Source organism: Pithys albifrons, chromosome 2 (genome assembly GCF_047495875.1).
Source record: "Pithys albifrons albifrons isolate INPA30051 chromosome 2, PitAlb_v1, whole genome shotgun sequence".
Classification (NCBI taxonomy): Eukaryota; Metazoa; Chordata; class Aves; order Passeriformes; family Thamnophilidae; genus Pithys; species Pithys albifrons.
The window spans coordinates 19,065,387-19,080,027 of record NC_092459.1 but is presented as its reverse complement, the minus strand read 5'-3'; the positions used below and the strand labels follow the sequence as shown (position 1 = coordinate 19,080,027).

The 14,641-nt window shown below is 40.9% G+C and overlaps 1 long non-coding RNA gene across 2 annotated transcripts; it reads left to right on the top strand.

Moving 5' to 3' along the window:
* Positions 1–469: 469 nt before the first annotated feature.
* LOC139668673 (uncharacterized) lies at positions 470–13,776 on the top strand. 2 transcript variants are annotated; one of them, XR_011697111.1, is made up of 4 exons: positions 470–8,068; positions 8,360–8,457; positions 9,742–9,821; positions 11,081–13,776. It is a non-coding gene; the product is annotated as an uncharacterized lncRNA (long non-coding RNA). The 2 variants fall into 2 exon arrangements; XR_011697112.1 differs by having other exon boundaries at positions 10,715–13,776.
* The last annotated feature ends 865 nt before the right edge of the window (positions 13,777–14,641 follow it).

The following is a 14,641-nucleotide window of genomic DNA, read 5'->3' as shown; positions in this document are numbered from 1 at the left end:
GTGAAGGCTGTGCCACAGACAAATCACTGTGTAAATCACACTTTTCACAACTCCCTGATATAGAGGACAGAAAATACACCCTCTAAAATACAAGGACGTTTTGGATTGGACAGTATTTAAAATACAAATATTTCTGTACATGAAAAGCATTGTCAATATTTGAAGAGAGTGTAGCTGAGAGGACAGAGTTAATGAGCAGAGCCCAGATAATGTGGCAGAGTCAGCAGACTGTCAGGCAGACATCTTCTTCAGAAGAGAAATATGGGGTGTTATGGGTTTAGCCAGGTGGGCCTAAATTTAGGTTTTAAAGTTTAGCTAGGCCTAGGATTGTCAGCTGATTTAAGCTGGGCTGAGCTAGCTAACAGCTGACTTCTTCCAGCCAATAATATTGTATTCCATACCATACTACATCATCTCAAAGGGTGTAAAATCCAGTGTGTGGGAGTGGCTTGGTCAGTTCCACCATGGCTGCACTAAGAGGAGGACATCTAGCAGCTCCTCTGCTATGCTAAGCCCTGCTCCTGTTGCCTCTGCTTGCATTTTGTTTGCATTCAGGGAAGTAGAAATATTTTGTTGTTATACTTTCTCTTTCTTGCTGAGTGTCTTTTGGAGTGCTTATGAATTTAGAGTAATGGGCTTTGTATTAATTGGGGAGTGTGTTATATTGTAGTTTCCTCTTAATAGTCTCTTCTCTGTATAAATACATGTAGTTAGTTTCAGCATAAACCTGGCTTTGGAAGTTGTTTTTTCCTCTCTCCCTCTTCTTTTTCCCTTGGCTGGTTGCGGGGAGGAGGAACCCTTTCACTCTGTCCTGGACAGTTGGCGTTTTGCCAGCTCAAACCAGGACATGGGGAAAAAAGAGGGTAGACAAAAGTGATTCAGGGGAAAAAAACCCACCTAAGATGTATTTTGAATGTAATAAATTCTAAGTTTAAATATATGAAAAATATTTATTGGGAACTTCTTTGCAGAGATTTGTGGTATTTAATCTTTCTGTGCATCAAAAAAACCCTCCAAAAAACCAAAAACCCCTCAAAATGCAAAAGAGTAGAAATTTACATGTTGAATTTAGGAAGTGTTTCTGTATTTGAAACTTGTTTGGCTGTATTAAACCTGACAGTTGGGAGAAAACAAGAGCAAAATTACTTTAGAACAGAAATTTCACACCCTTGTCAGTGCTGCACTTTGATGCCTTTTCACTCAATCTTGCTTCATATTATAGTTAAAAACTGAGATTATGTTCATTGATATGTCTTAAAGGAGCCTTAGTTTTCAGTTTCTTCATTGTGATTCAGTAGTTGTACAAAATAAGATAATGTTATAAAATATTTATTTCTGAAGTTGAAGGTCTGGTTAGATGCTGTGCAAGTGTTATTTGCTCACCACTTGTTTTTCTGACAGGGGTTTTCTTAATTCCTCTTAGCTGTTCTCTTTATGTGTTAGTTCATTTTAATAAGTATATTCTCAATTAGACATGGACTATATATTGAAGGGTTGCTTTCATATGAAGGCATGGCGTGTCCCAGGTAAATCAAAAATGGTATCAGTTCATTCAGCATTTCAGCATTTTTGTCACATGTATGTATACATTTATCAATTGATAAAGCGTTTTCCTTAAACTAAGCTGTGGGTGTACACCTAGTATGTGACAAAGCAAGTAGACATGTTCCTGTGATTTCTCATTTGTATACCTTCTTCAGGCAACTCATCTATAAAATGGAACAATGTTCAATTTGAATATTTACTGTATTTAGGAAAGTTCTGTTGGAGAAAAAAGGTCACAAATGTTCAAAGTTGGCTATGCCTTTAGGCAGCTGCTGGCGAGATATATATTGGGACCCACACTACCCATGTGGGTGAACCCCTCAAGCCTGCGCTGTGGATTTTTTAGGTGAGGCACAGCCTGCACAAAACTGGTCCCACCCTTTGCTCCTAAGGTTCATCTGCCACGGCTGAGTGAGCTTGGATGGTGACAGTGAAGTCCTCAGGACTAGAACCTACAGCACCTGTTATTCCCAGGAGGTCTCCCATCCAAGTATTAACCAGGCCTGACCCTGCTTAACTTCTGAGATCTGATGGGATCTGGTGTCAGGGCTGCATTTAACTGCCTAGGCAGCTGGTAAGCAGAGGAGAAAAGGAGAAAATAAATCCTAGCGGTCTTCAGAAAGTACCTTCATGGTGTCTAGATCAGCATAAGAATCATACCTCCCCAGTTTCCCTCTAGTCCATGGAACATAAGTGTGTTCTCTAGGGAATGTTTCTCAGCATCTGAGGTCTGTGTGATCTGGGATCCAAAGGACATCACTGTCTTCTGGGACCATCCCTCTCCTGGTGGCTTGGATCTTGGGAACACAATCTCAGCAGTAAAAAGATACTGCTGCAGTCAGCCCAGGTTTACTTCACACAAGGCAGTAAACATGCTGGTTGTAGGTCATGCATCCCTGCAAAGGACAAGTATGCTTTTGGAAGAAATTTGGCTCCTTGGCAATTGCACAGTGAACTGCACAAGATCTGAAGGTAGGGCAGCACCAGTGAGGCTTTGATGACAGGGCCAGAGATCCACATGTACCTGCCAAAGCCTAGGACCCAGCCAGCCAGGGTTGTTTCTTTCTGGGTTATCATCTCCATATATTCCCATGAAGCAGTCCAAGAAGGATTGCTAACAGAATAAATGTGATATATGCAGGAATGTTCAACACAGGTCACAATATAGCAGGCACATCAGTTTGCATGGAAAACCATGCTGGCTACTACTTCAGTGTAGCTCTATCAGACAAGCCGTTACAGAATGAGCACAATAGTATTTGCAGACATGCTCCCATCTACCTCTGCTCCCATCTACCATGGCAGAAATGATCCCTGCTTTTCCCTCATGTGATTCATGAGCTCTGAGAGCCACACCAGACAATGATTTACTACATCTGCAATTGTGCACTTCATGAATGACCACCTTTGGTCTGACGGTGCATTTCTGACTCCCAAATGCACAATATTCTGCTTTCAGGGTTTTTTTGTTTTGTTTTGTTTTTCTTCCCTCCCCCCTTCCCCCCTCCTCCCTGCCCTTTTTTTTTTCCTTTTCTTTTTGTTTGCTCTGCTCCCCAGAAGTTATCTGGCATCACATTAAGGGGAAACAATGACACTTCACACAGGTGTTGTAGGAACAGACCAAGCTCTGTGTAAAGATGAAAACAGCTGGGGGAGACTCAAGACAGCACAGGAGCAGAATATCTCAAGTTTAAGGAAGAGGAGAGATCCCTCCTACCACCCACTCTCAGGACTTTGGAATTTCAGACCATTTTTGGAACAGTTCATTGGTCATCTGCTATATTGGGCAGATGAGACCATTTGAGATAGGGAATGAAGGCAAATGTCTCCTGCATCTGGCACTCCTGATAGCTGTTGACCCGTGATGGCAGCCCATGGCCACTGAGCATCCCCTGTAGCCCATCATGCTTGTTCAGACTGGTTGGGAGCATATGAGAACACATCAGCTGCAGAGCTAATGGAACTGGCCGTTCATCAGCTGCCTAGAATTCTCCATGATTTTGTCAAAGACAGCTTGACACAGCAGCTGGTTCTTAATCTACTCAGATCACACCATTAGAGACAGAACAAGGAAGCAGTATAGCAGTCTACCTCTGATGTAGGGGGCAAAAATTAGCTCATTTTCTCTCACTTTCTCTATCCATACTCCTTTTTGCCTTCAGTAAGGAGTACTTTGGTCAAGAAAGGAGCAATGGAAATGGATGTCCACCGTGGCTCCATCCTACCAGGCTCCAGCCTTGTGGCCATCAGGGCTTCAGGAGACTTTAACCCACCAAGCAGGGGGTTCGCTATATGGGAAATGCAGGTGGCCACAGCACATGTGGATGCCTTCATAGTGCCTAGTGTTTGTGCCCCAGCGTGGAACAGGGTTCAACATCAGCCATATGTACCTAAACCACAGGCTTCTGATCAGCCTTTTGTAATGTCAGGGGGCTTTTTTCATCCCATACCACCTGTTTATATGCACCATGGCATTGTACGGAGGCAGACTCACAGCTGAAACTTTGGAATTCAGGCTCCACTGGAAAGGAAGCAGATCCAGTTAACATTTATTTTTTCACATTTCTGTTTACTTTCTTTAATTAAAACAGGAGATTACTCACAAAAACTATTGCCGTGGCCCTAAATAAAGCAAATTAAACTCTTTCAGAAATTAAGGTTTGCAGAAAATCAACAGTTTAACTCATCGTATATTCACAGACTGAACACATCCATGGATATATCTTTCATCTCTTCCAAAGGCTTCTCTAATGAAGCAAAGTGGGGGCTAGCACCCATCTCCTGGAGACAGTGTTCCTGGAGCATGACAGGGATGCGGACTCCGGGGAAGGTGCAACCAGGCTCGACTCCTGAGCACTATTTTGGTTACAGGGTTCTTCCTCCCCCCTGTGGCTACATGTGGCTTTACAGGCTTCCTGCGCAGACCAGAGACCTACTGCGAAATACTCACATGCCTTTTTCTAGGGCTGTAAAGCCACCTGTAGTGCTGTAGCTACTCCTCCATCTGGGACAGGTGATGGGGGGCATAGAGGTAAGTCAAGGGATGTGCCTAGGGTCTCCACCTCAGCTTAAATGTTGGAGTCCACATCTGGTTTGGGGCCAGTACGAGGGATGCAGTTTTGCCTGGTAGTTGGTTGTGAGGCACAATATCCAGTCCATGGCACAGGATCTGTCAGGCCCTGATGGGCCCTGGGGTCAAGCAGCCTTATGCCATTTAAAGGTGTGATGCAACATTACCTGTGACAGGCTGATTAAATTCCAGTAAAAAGAACTCTACAATTTCTTGCTTTAGTTCCTAAATTCCAAATTTGTAACTTTATATAGTCTAATAGCAGCCTATAAAAATAGTACAAACCCAAATTATAGTCATCCTACTACTCTTATCCACTAACAGATTAAATGCATGATTTTTAATTATTAAAAAAAGATCAATCCCAGGGTAGGAGTGACCTCGATAAAAAAATTTCCTAATAAAAACTTACATGAATTTCATAGTAGAAGTGTTGTGACTACCTTGTGAAAGTCAGTATTTAAGACTGAAATTCTCCTGAGGATTGAATTTCTGAAGATAATCTCCTGAGTTTTAGTGCTCAGGAATTCATTGCTCAGAATGGTTTTGACTGCAGGTTCCAACAATAATGTTGACCAAAAAGACTTTTCTTGTTGTATCTCACTTGCTAAAGATTGAGACATCAGAGTGACATTATATTACACCACAGCAAGAGAGGTTAAAGGGTAAATAAATGAGTGAGATTTTGTCTTCTGGGTGGAAACTTGGCCGTGGAATTCTGTTCACAAAGATCTGGCCCTCTTTGTACAACTCTTCATGGGATTTATCACTCTCTGTCAGATTCTCCTTACCCTAAATTCTCACTGCAGAAACAGCGTATGGCCGTGACTCCACAGCCGTAGATCCCCAGCCAAAAACCTTCGACGAGTGTTGTCGTGCACCCGCCAACCCTGGTAGCTCGGCTTCTGAAGGGCTTACCTGCGCGCTCCCAGATTTGTTTTCCTTTTTATCCATTATTGATTTAAAATAATGCAAACAAATATATAAAAGAAACATTTTCTGCGACATACATAGATATATATAAAGCCTGCAGCTTTCCCGTGACGCTGCCCCGCGGGACGCGGCGCTGGCTCGAGGCCGCCCCTCGCCCTCCGCTGCGGCTCTGCTGCCACCTGGCGCGGGGACAGGGACAGGGACAAGCACAGGGGCAGGGAGAGACCGACACACAGTGATGTAACCGGACAGGATCGGTCTCATCTGTTCCTCCCCTTCTCCCACCGCCTTTGCCAATCCGGGAGTGGATCACAGAGGTGTTACGAGACGGTCAGAAGCTGCCGGGTTTGTAGCTCAGGTGTCCTAAAGCCTCCACCAGCTTTCCGCAGCGGCTGTCCCTCTGCTGAGGGTAGCGGGTCGGTGGGACGTTCCTCTGGGGCTCTGAGCGTTAATCCCGGCGGGTGGCAATGGCAGAGAATGGAGCACCGGAGTAGGCTACTTTATTCCTTACAAGTGCACAGGCTTATTACACCGTTCACAGTCACCTCTCACGGCACTGCTGGCTCACCCTTTGATGCCCCAGTCAAAGCTCTAGACAGCGGTATTCCGCCTGTCTCTCCGACCGTGTCACCATGTCCTTCCCAGCGCACTCCCTGAGGGACCCCTGAGTCCCGCTGGGCACAGGCCACTGCTGCCCCTGTGCAGCTCTGCCAGAGCCCTAGAACAGCGCCGTGGCTGTGGCTGACCCTTCTGCCGGCTCAGCAAGAAGCCGAGTCTGGGAAGGATGAATGGATGTTAATTCCAGGGAAACAGACAGCAACGCTGCTATGGTAAAATCAGGACTAACTCAGAAAGCACGATGTCAGGTATATGGATATTTAGATCTTGTCAAAAAGGGACACAGCTCCTCACCTGCAGAACGACTCCTGGTAGCAGTGGCACTGTGTTGTTGCATCAATTCCACACTTTTCAAGAACATTACAATTAATAAATCTGTTTTCCCGTTTAAACTTGAAATAATTCAGGAATGGAAGATGCAGTGGGAACTTCCCTTGCAGGTAGATAGGGCAGTACCCTGAAGAAGATTCAGCATGCAGAAGACTGGTGTGGAACAAGCATGACACAAACCTGCAGAATTTAAATTGTTGTTCAATTAAATAAATAAGCTTTTTAAGTAAGCAGTTGCTTAAACATATTTAGTGTTTATTTGCTCATAGAACTGAAATGAGATCTGAAGCTCCCAAGGAGTCCTTAAAATCTTGCCATTTATCCCACATACCTGAGGCTACAGCATGCCCAGTGAGTGCCTGTCAATTCTGTGGACTTTGCAATGATAAATATAATGGCCACAGCTCGTGTTTGTATTAATGCCATATTAGTGTCAAGGGGTCATAAAGTGAATTCTGCTTATTTTCAAGGTTTAAGAATGTAGAAAACAGCAAAGCCAATATAGACAGGAACATGGCCATTGTCTCCCTGACTTTTGAAAAGAAACATAAAATTGAGAGGAAAAAAAGGGTAGATTTGCTGAATCCTGATCATTATGCTTGGAAGCAAGTACAATGCTATATTTACTCAGAGCATTTAAGGATAGATGGTATCACTAGAGCGTGTAATCCAGCCTCCTGCACATCACAAGCTATTAACATTCACACAGCCCTTCCCCTATCAGGCTTCATCATTTGAGTTTGACTAATGCTTATTTTCAGAAATCCAGTTATTGTGCTTTTGAAGGCCAACAAAATGAATTTGCTGCTTTTATTAGCAGATTTTTCCATTGACTAATCTCAATCTTAAAATGCAGACCTTCACAGCAGTTTGAAGCAGTCTGGTTTCCCCTTATGTGCTGCCTGTTGCACTCTTCCCTGCTAGAGTAAAAAGCCTATTAAATCCCAGTACTTCCTCCCACATATATTGCAGTCAGATGACATTTTAGATTTTTGAGTTTGGGGTAGGATGGGTTGGGGAGGGGATTATTTCTATAACTAGGTAAACTAGACAGATTATTTTTATACTCACCTCTGAGACATTTTCTGAAGTTTAATATAACTCTGATGAGCATTTACATTTGGGGGTGTCTTTGAAGGACTGTTTATGGACTATAGTTTCTACATAAAAAATATAAAGGCAGGAATTTTTTAAACCTAATTAGAGCTGAACTTACTTTCTTAGCTGTTTTACATATAAATGCTTGTTTTAAACTGCTTTTTCTGTTCAAAATTTCTTTAATTCCTTCAGAATATTCTGATTTGTTCATGCAGAGATGATCTGCAAAATTGGGCTACTTCAGGTAAAAATTAGTAAGGGATTGGAAAATTCATTGTGGAATGACTATCTTTTAATTTTTGGTTTCTCACTTTTTTCTTTCTTTCTGGTGCAAACAGCACAGCATTTATCCAGAGAAAGTAGTAGCAATATTAATAGCAGTGGAGCTACATTCTTCCAACACAGTGCAAGAGAAGTCTGCTTCTAGAAGGAAACTGTTGTCAAAAACGTTATGGAAGGTATCACCTGTAGAAGGTGAGGCATATCCTGTGTCTTCTCTACTTTCAACATTAGTGCATTAGCAACTTGGCTACTCCATTTTGTCTTGAGCAGCTAAGCTCCATCAGTTAACATCACACTCTAGTAAATAAACCTTTATTACTGCTTTGAAAATCCTTTTGTAGTTCAGTAAAGTAAATCTTTACCTGACCTGTGTCTTTTCTCTAGGTGAATAAATACAGGAGATACTTAATTAATGTTTCAAGAATAGGAACAGCAGATTTTTCCACCCTCAAATATACTAAATTACATTACTTTTCTAATTAGAGAAAAGTTCCTTGGCATAGACTGTAACCAGCCAGGAGCAAGGCTGCCTTCAGAGAGTTTTCTGCTTAGCCATTGCCTGTGTTGGTGGACTGGATCAGGTAAGAGGGGCAATCACACATCCTTGGAAAAGATACTTTCTCTTGTCAGTTCTTATGTTATGACAGTTATTCCTGATTTTTATGCTACATTTTCATTTTCAAACTGTGCTTTTCCCTTAACATATGAAACTAATAGGATTCCCCTAGCTCCCCCCTTCCTCACCCCAGTATATAGAAACATGTCCCAAATGTTATGCCATAAATCTTCATGCACTCCTTGCAAATAAATGACAATTTGTTCTCCTAGAGCAAAGCAAGAAATTTATATTCCATGAGCTCTCATTAACTCAGCTTTTTCTGCCAAGGATATAAGTCAGTAGTGTGGTGTAGACCACTGCAGCTATTAAAGATTTCCTTAAATGCTGATTTTCAGCTTAATTTAAAGGTAAGCCAATATGGGCTGAATGGAATTGTCACCTAGACACTCCCTTTAATATTACTATTTTAAGAAATGCTCAACAGGCAAGAACTGTCTTTTGCAGCATTTTTAATTTAGAAGAAACTGAATTATGTATTACTTTCACACAATTCTTTTAGAACTCAAAATATTGCATATATTAAAGTAGCAGTATTGCTCTTATGGACTGAGTCTTGCATTTTTCTTTGAAATATTCCCTGAAGAAACTAGGTGGTATCTAACTCAGCTCAGACTTCAGCTATATCTTAAATTATTTTATTTGAGGGTATAAAAGGAGGTATTCTGTTTGCCTGATTCAATGGGCAGTCAGAAGACAAATCCAGAAAATTTATTATTATAGATTTAAGATTCAAGTGCTGTTTGTGAATCTCTGGGGATAAGCCCAGCCCACTAAAGTGAGGGGCAAGCTTACTCAAGTTTTAGTACAGAGAGGCAACAGTAGGTACTTTTATAGATCTGGTATACCTCATTAAATATACTGCTGATCTTCCCTGGCATACTATGGCTGATTATGCACTCTTGAAATTAAATTAAATCTGCAATACTTTGTATTGGATTGGATTTGTTGATTTATTTTTAAAGCAATAAGAAGATCTATGCATTACCTACAACTCTGAATGGGGTATATATTTTTTAATTTGAATGAAAAAGAACAAGTAAAATGAGAAAAATGTATTCATGATTCAGTATTCTTGATATTTTTATTTATTCATTTATGCCTCTTTGCTTGTCTTGTAGCTTGTAATGTGTCTCCTGGCCATTAATTAAAATTATTGAAGTTCTTTTATGTTCAGATTGTACTCTTGTTTAATTTCATTATGTATTTTTTTCCTTGCTGTATCATAAATCCCTGTGTTTACTTGTAGCTTCTCACACTTGCATGTTATGTGGCATCACTGGCAGTGGGAAAATGGAGAGAGGATGCTGAGAAACCCTCCATGTCCTGGTTGGTAACTTGCTCATCCTGCTTTCTATTTTGGCCTAAGGATCAGCTATATTAAATCTATTCTTTATAGGATGAGGGTCATAATAAGCACTCTGCAAGCGGCTTTTAAAATCTCCCAACCCCTCAACCCCAAACTAGAATTTAGTTTGGTACTTGAAAGGACCAGATCTTTCCAACATTTTTACTGACCTCCATGTGAACTGGTCTCTTACGAGGGCTGAGCCGTAGCTAAACTAATGATCTTTTTCAGAGGTGTTGACAAGGAGTAGCTGAACATTCATGTTTAGTAGCCCCTGATTCAGTCAGGACTGGGGAGGAGAAGGTCCTGCTCCATCCCAGCAGCTGGCCTTGGCCACCTTCAGCACCTTTTTCACATGTATTCTTGTTTCCTTAGCCTACCTTCCTAGCTCCTGGCTCTTCTCCTGTTCCTCCTCTCCAGACTGGCTGCTCTCCTTCCACAGTATGAGCTAGATTTCTTCCTCAATAACTTTTAGCATCCCAGGCACTACACAGGAAAGAAAAAAGATCCCTGGAGAGATTCCTTGGCTTCCAGTTAAAAATTTTTTCAGTTCCTTCCCAGTCTCTTCAAAGCTGGAAGAAACAAGCAGAGGGAAAATAATCCTGATCTCCTATCCTGTCCTTTATGGGGTCCTGAATAGTTGCTGTGCCTGGAGGCTCCCTGAACACCTCTAACTCAAGCTGTGCATACACAAATGTCTTTTGTTTTGGTTTCCCCACATGGCTCATGCAGAGCCAAACTTTACTCCAGGCATACCATGAAGTTCCTTAGTGCTATGGTGAAATGAGTATCACTTTTTTTAAAATGCAACCAAAACACGTTTTCTTCCTAATCCCACTTAAAGAAATGCATTCTTTTGTCTACAAATTACCAGGCAGATAATTTCACCATATGATGACCAATGGCGTGGAAAATTCGAGATTGAATTGCATTAATGACAAGCACTGATGCAAAGGAATTTATTATCTATGGACATGTGTGCATGTGTCTGTGAACACAGGTGCAGGCCTGATGTGTATAGTTATAGCAGATGAATCCAAAGGGAGGAGATGAAAATAAAATTAAAATTCTTTAAATAGCACAAGCATGGTGCAAGCAAACATTTGCGGAACTATATGACAGCATGAAATCCCCAAACTCTCAGAAAAAGAGTGAATCAACAACATTGAAGAATATTCTTGAATTTGCTGCTTTTTATTGTACCAACTGATGATTTATGCCTTTTTTTTTTTTTTGTAAGCTCTGTCTACAGAAAAACATAGATTTCTTTATGTCAGCAGCATACACCCATGGTCCAGATGTACCAGCACAGTCCCAAATGAAGTTTCCTTCCCATCTCATCTTATAGAAGCCATAGTTCCAGTTGCACCTGCAGGTGCAGTTGTGTCCAATCATGTGGTGTAATGTATCTTATCAGGCAACAGATGCTCAGCCTCAGAGGTTATGAAGACCTGAATTTTTTTTCTCTGCACCACTGCAACATGCTGATAACATCTGGAACAAAACCCTGGAGGCAGAGGGACAAAGCTGGGCCCAAAATATTCTTGGCTCAGAAGAATCAAGCACTGAAAATAGATCCAATGACTCCACAGTGTGATCACACTTTGCCTTTGAGAAAGCATTTCCACTCTAACCTACGCAGACACCCTTCAGAGCCCATTATTACCAAATATATCTGTTTGCTGTGATGGGGAGCTGTGACTCCAGAAAGGGAAATGTGTTATTGCAAATGAAATCTGTTCAGGAGTTTGCTATCACTTTTTGGGAAAATGTGCTCAGTTACAGCAATGGGTGGCAGTATAAACTTCTGAAATGCCGAGAGCTGCATTCAGAAGTGCTGGCTGAGCCTGTTGGACACAGCAGCTGCATTCTGACTCTGCCAGCAGCCCCCAGCCCAGCTGCACAGCAGGGCACAGCATGAGGGTGTGGCAATTCTGCTGCACGCTGCCTGCCTTTGGAAGACCATCCAGGAAGGCAGGCTGGGAATGAGGTGAAATGTATTGCCCTCATTCCTCACACTTTCCAGACTAGCAAAATGGGATTGCTGAATACTTCTTCTGTCCTCTTTGACACAGCCAAAAAGAGCTGAAAAACAATTATAATGATAATAAAAAGAGAAAAACTAGTGCTGCACAATGCAATTGCTCGCCACCCGCTGACCAATAGCAAACCCCACTTCCTGAATCCAGATTATCCACCATTCCCGGTAACTCCTCCAGTTTATATGCTTGGCATGACATTCTGTGGGGTGGAATATTTGTTTGGTCATTTTGGGCCACTGGTACCAGCTATGTTCCCTCCCAGTTTTCTTTGTGTATCTCCTCGCTAGCAGAAAGTGAAACAAGAAAAAAGTCCTTGACTTAGGATAAGCAAGACTTAGCAAAAACCCAAAACATCAGTGTGTTATCAACATCATTCTCATTCTGAATCCAACCCAAAGCACTGTAATGGCTACTGAGAAGAAACTAACTCTACCCTGACTGAAACCAGGACAGCCACATTAGCAGAGAGAGCTGGTGGTGTGGTGGGGAGTGAAAGGGCCGTCAGCTCCTCTTATGCTTTGTAAAATCCACATCTCCCTGAGGTAATGTAAGTTAATGCAAGGAGAATTACAGCAAGTTAAATACTATTTTGATCATAATCATGTTTCATTTTTAGCTACTGGAAATAAGCTTGTGACTGAAAAGCATCTATTGTTCACTCGTATCCATCTCTGACATCTCCCACCCACTTCCCCAGGAACAATTTCCCCCATATATTTTACCTTGCAAACTACCCCCTTTCATGGATTGACTGAGAGTTATCACTCATCTTGTTCCTGAACTCACCTAACCTTTTTCTTGACAAGTGAAAATACAACATCAACTTCACCATAAGCCGTTAATCTTTACCCAAAAAAAGTCAATGGTCCCAGTCTGACAGTAGATAACACGACAGATCATCACAGAAGGTATTTACAGATGTTTCATTTGTGACAATAAAGACAAAAACTTATCAGCTCACAAGCCAGCTATTGTGTCTGTTTTCCAGAAAAGAAAAGTTTGATCCTAGAAAGAAGCCAAGCAAGGGGCACAATCTGTTATGTCTCACAAGGTAAATGCCATCAAAGTGAAACATATCACAGATGGTAAATGTGCCCCAGAGGCTTCCTACAAGTCTTTCAAGTGGCCATGAAGTGCTGCCGTCTGCTCCTCAGGTCCTCCTCCGCACAAACCCACTCTTCTCCTTATATCACCTCATTCTCCTCTGACACAGTAAATTCCAGGGAGAACTTTGTAATCTCTGATTTGCAACAGCATTTTTATTACACATATATTACTTTGATATTTAGAGATAAGCAAGCTGGAAAATGTCACACACCGGGAACCTCCTCTCCACATGTGCTATCACAGCTGGTACATGTGTGGCCCTTCTAAATGAAAGGATAGTGATTCACATTTATTTCCATGTATTAGGCTTTTTTCTCTTCTTTGGTTAGTGCATTCAGAATGTGAAATCTGATGGAGTGTTACAGCTTCTTACTAATTATTTCAAGTGAGGATGGTCTTATAAAATTTGTTTATTCCATGTCACATTAAAAAAGTCAACAATAAAATATCTTTTGGAAATATTTATGAGAATGGTGTAAATCTGAGTGGAAAAATAAAAAACTTGAATTTGATATAGACAAGTGTGTCTGAAAACAATACAATCACCTGTCCTAACTGAGGCTGGAAGGTGTCTAAATGAATTAGCTTGTCTTATGTAGAGTCTGTTTACTTTCTTGCACAATATACTTGTGTGTATTTGATTTGGGATCTGGCTGTAGAAACAAATGTGTAATGTGAATTAACCCCAAAATACATTTTCATTGAGAAGTAAAATTATGGTAAAGACTTGTTTCAAATCAGTTAAAGCAATCATCTATTCCTAATAAGCAAAGAATAAAGAATATAGCATTTACATTTGTGTTGGTCTATAGATTTTCCCTTTCCTTAGCCCTATTCTCCTCATACTTTTTTTCAGCTTCCTCCTTCTGCAACTTAGACAAGCAAATGGTTTTATCCTGACATATAGACAGGCACAAACCAAACTGAATATGAACTCTGGCCATTTAAAAAAAAGTAAATGTATATAAAATTTACAGTTCCTCCTCTTTCATTTCTGTATGGATAAATATATACTTACATTTTATACATACACATGTGTATGTGTATATATATATATATATACATACAAAGCCACATAAACTCATACAAATACATAAACATTCATAAAATTCTAAATACCAACTTTTCTTAAAATACTGTCAGTGCTCATAAATTCATAAACATTTTACAAAATTCACTTTGACATATTCAAACCCCATAGCAAAACATTCATGTGCTTCCCTTACTGTTCACTCATGATTTATTTCCTATCTGGCAAAACTGATTTATCACCTCTATTACAGTTGGGTTTATGTCACTTTTTAATACACTGAATCCTTGATTTTTACCAAAGCTAATTTCCTTTTAAGATTTGTCTGAACCAGTCTATTATAACATGCTATTCCAGGATCTGCATTTAATTTGATTTGTCATTATTTTCCATTCCATTGACCTAAGCCCTGTCCTCCTCAAATATATTATAGCCAGGAGTGTGATGAGGCTCAGTTGCAAGGAGGAAGCCAAGTACTGAAATGATTGCTTCTGACAAGCAAGTTCCTCTGTGTTTTTGGTAGCTCACACCTATGCAGGTAACAGTGTGGGTCACAAAGAATATATAAGCCACACAACAACTAGAAAGACTTTGTAAGAGATTTTGTCTGAGCAGGTTACTA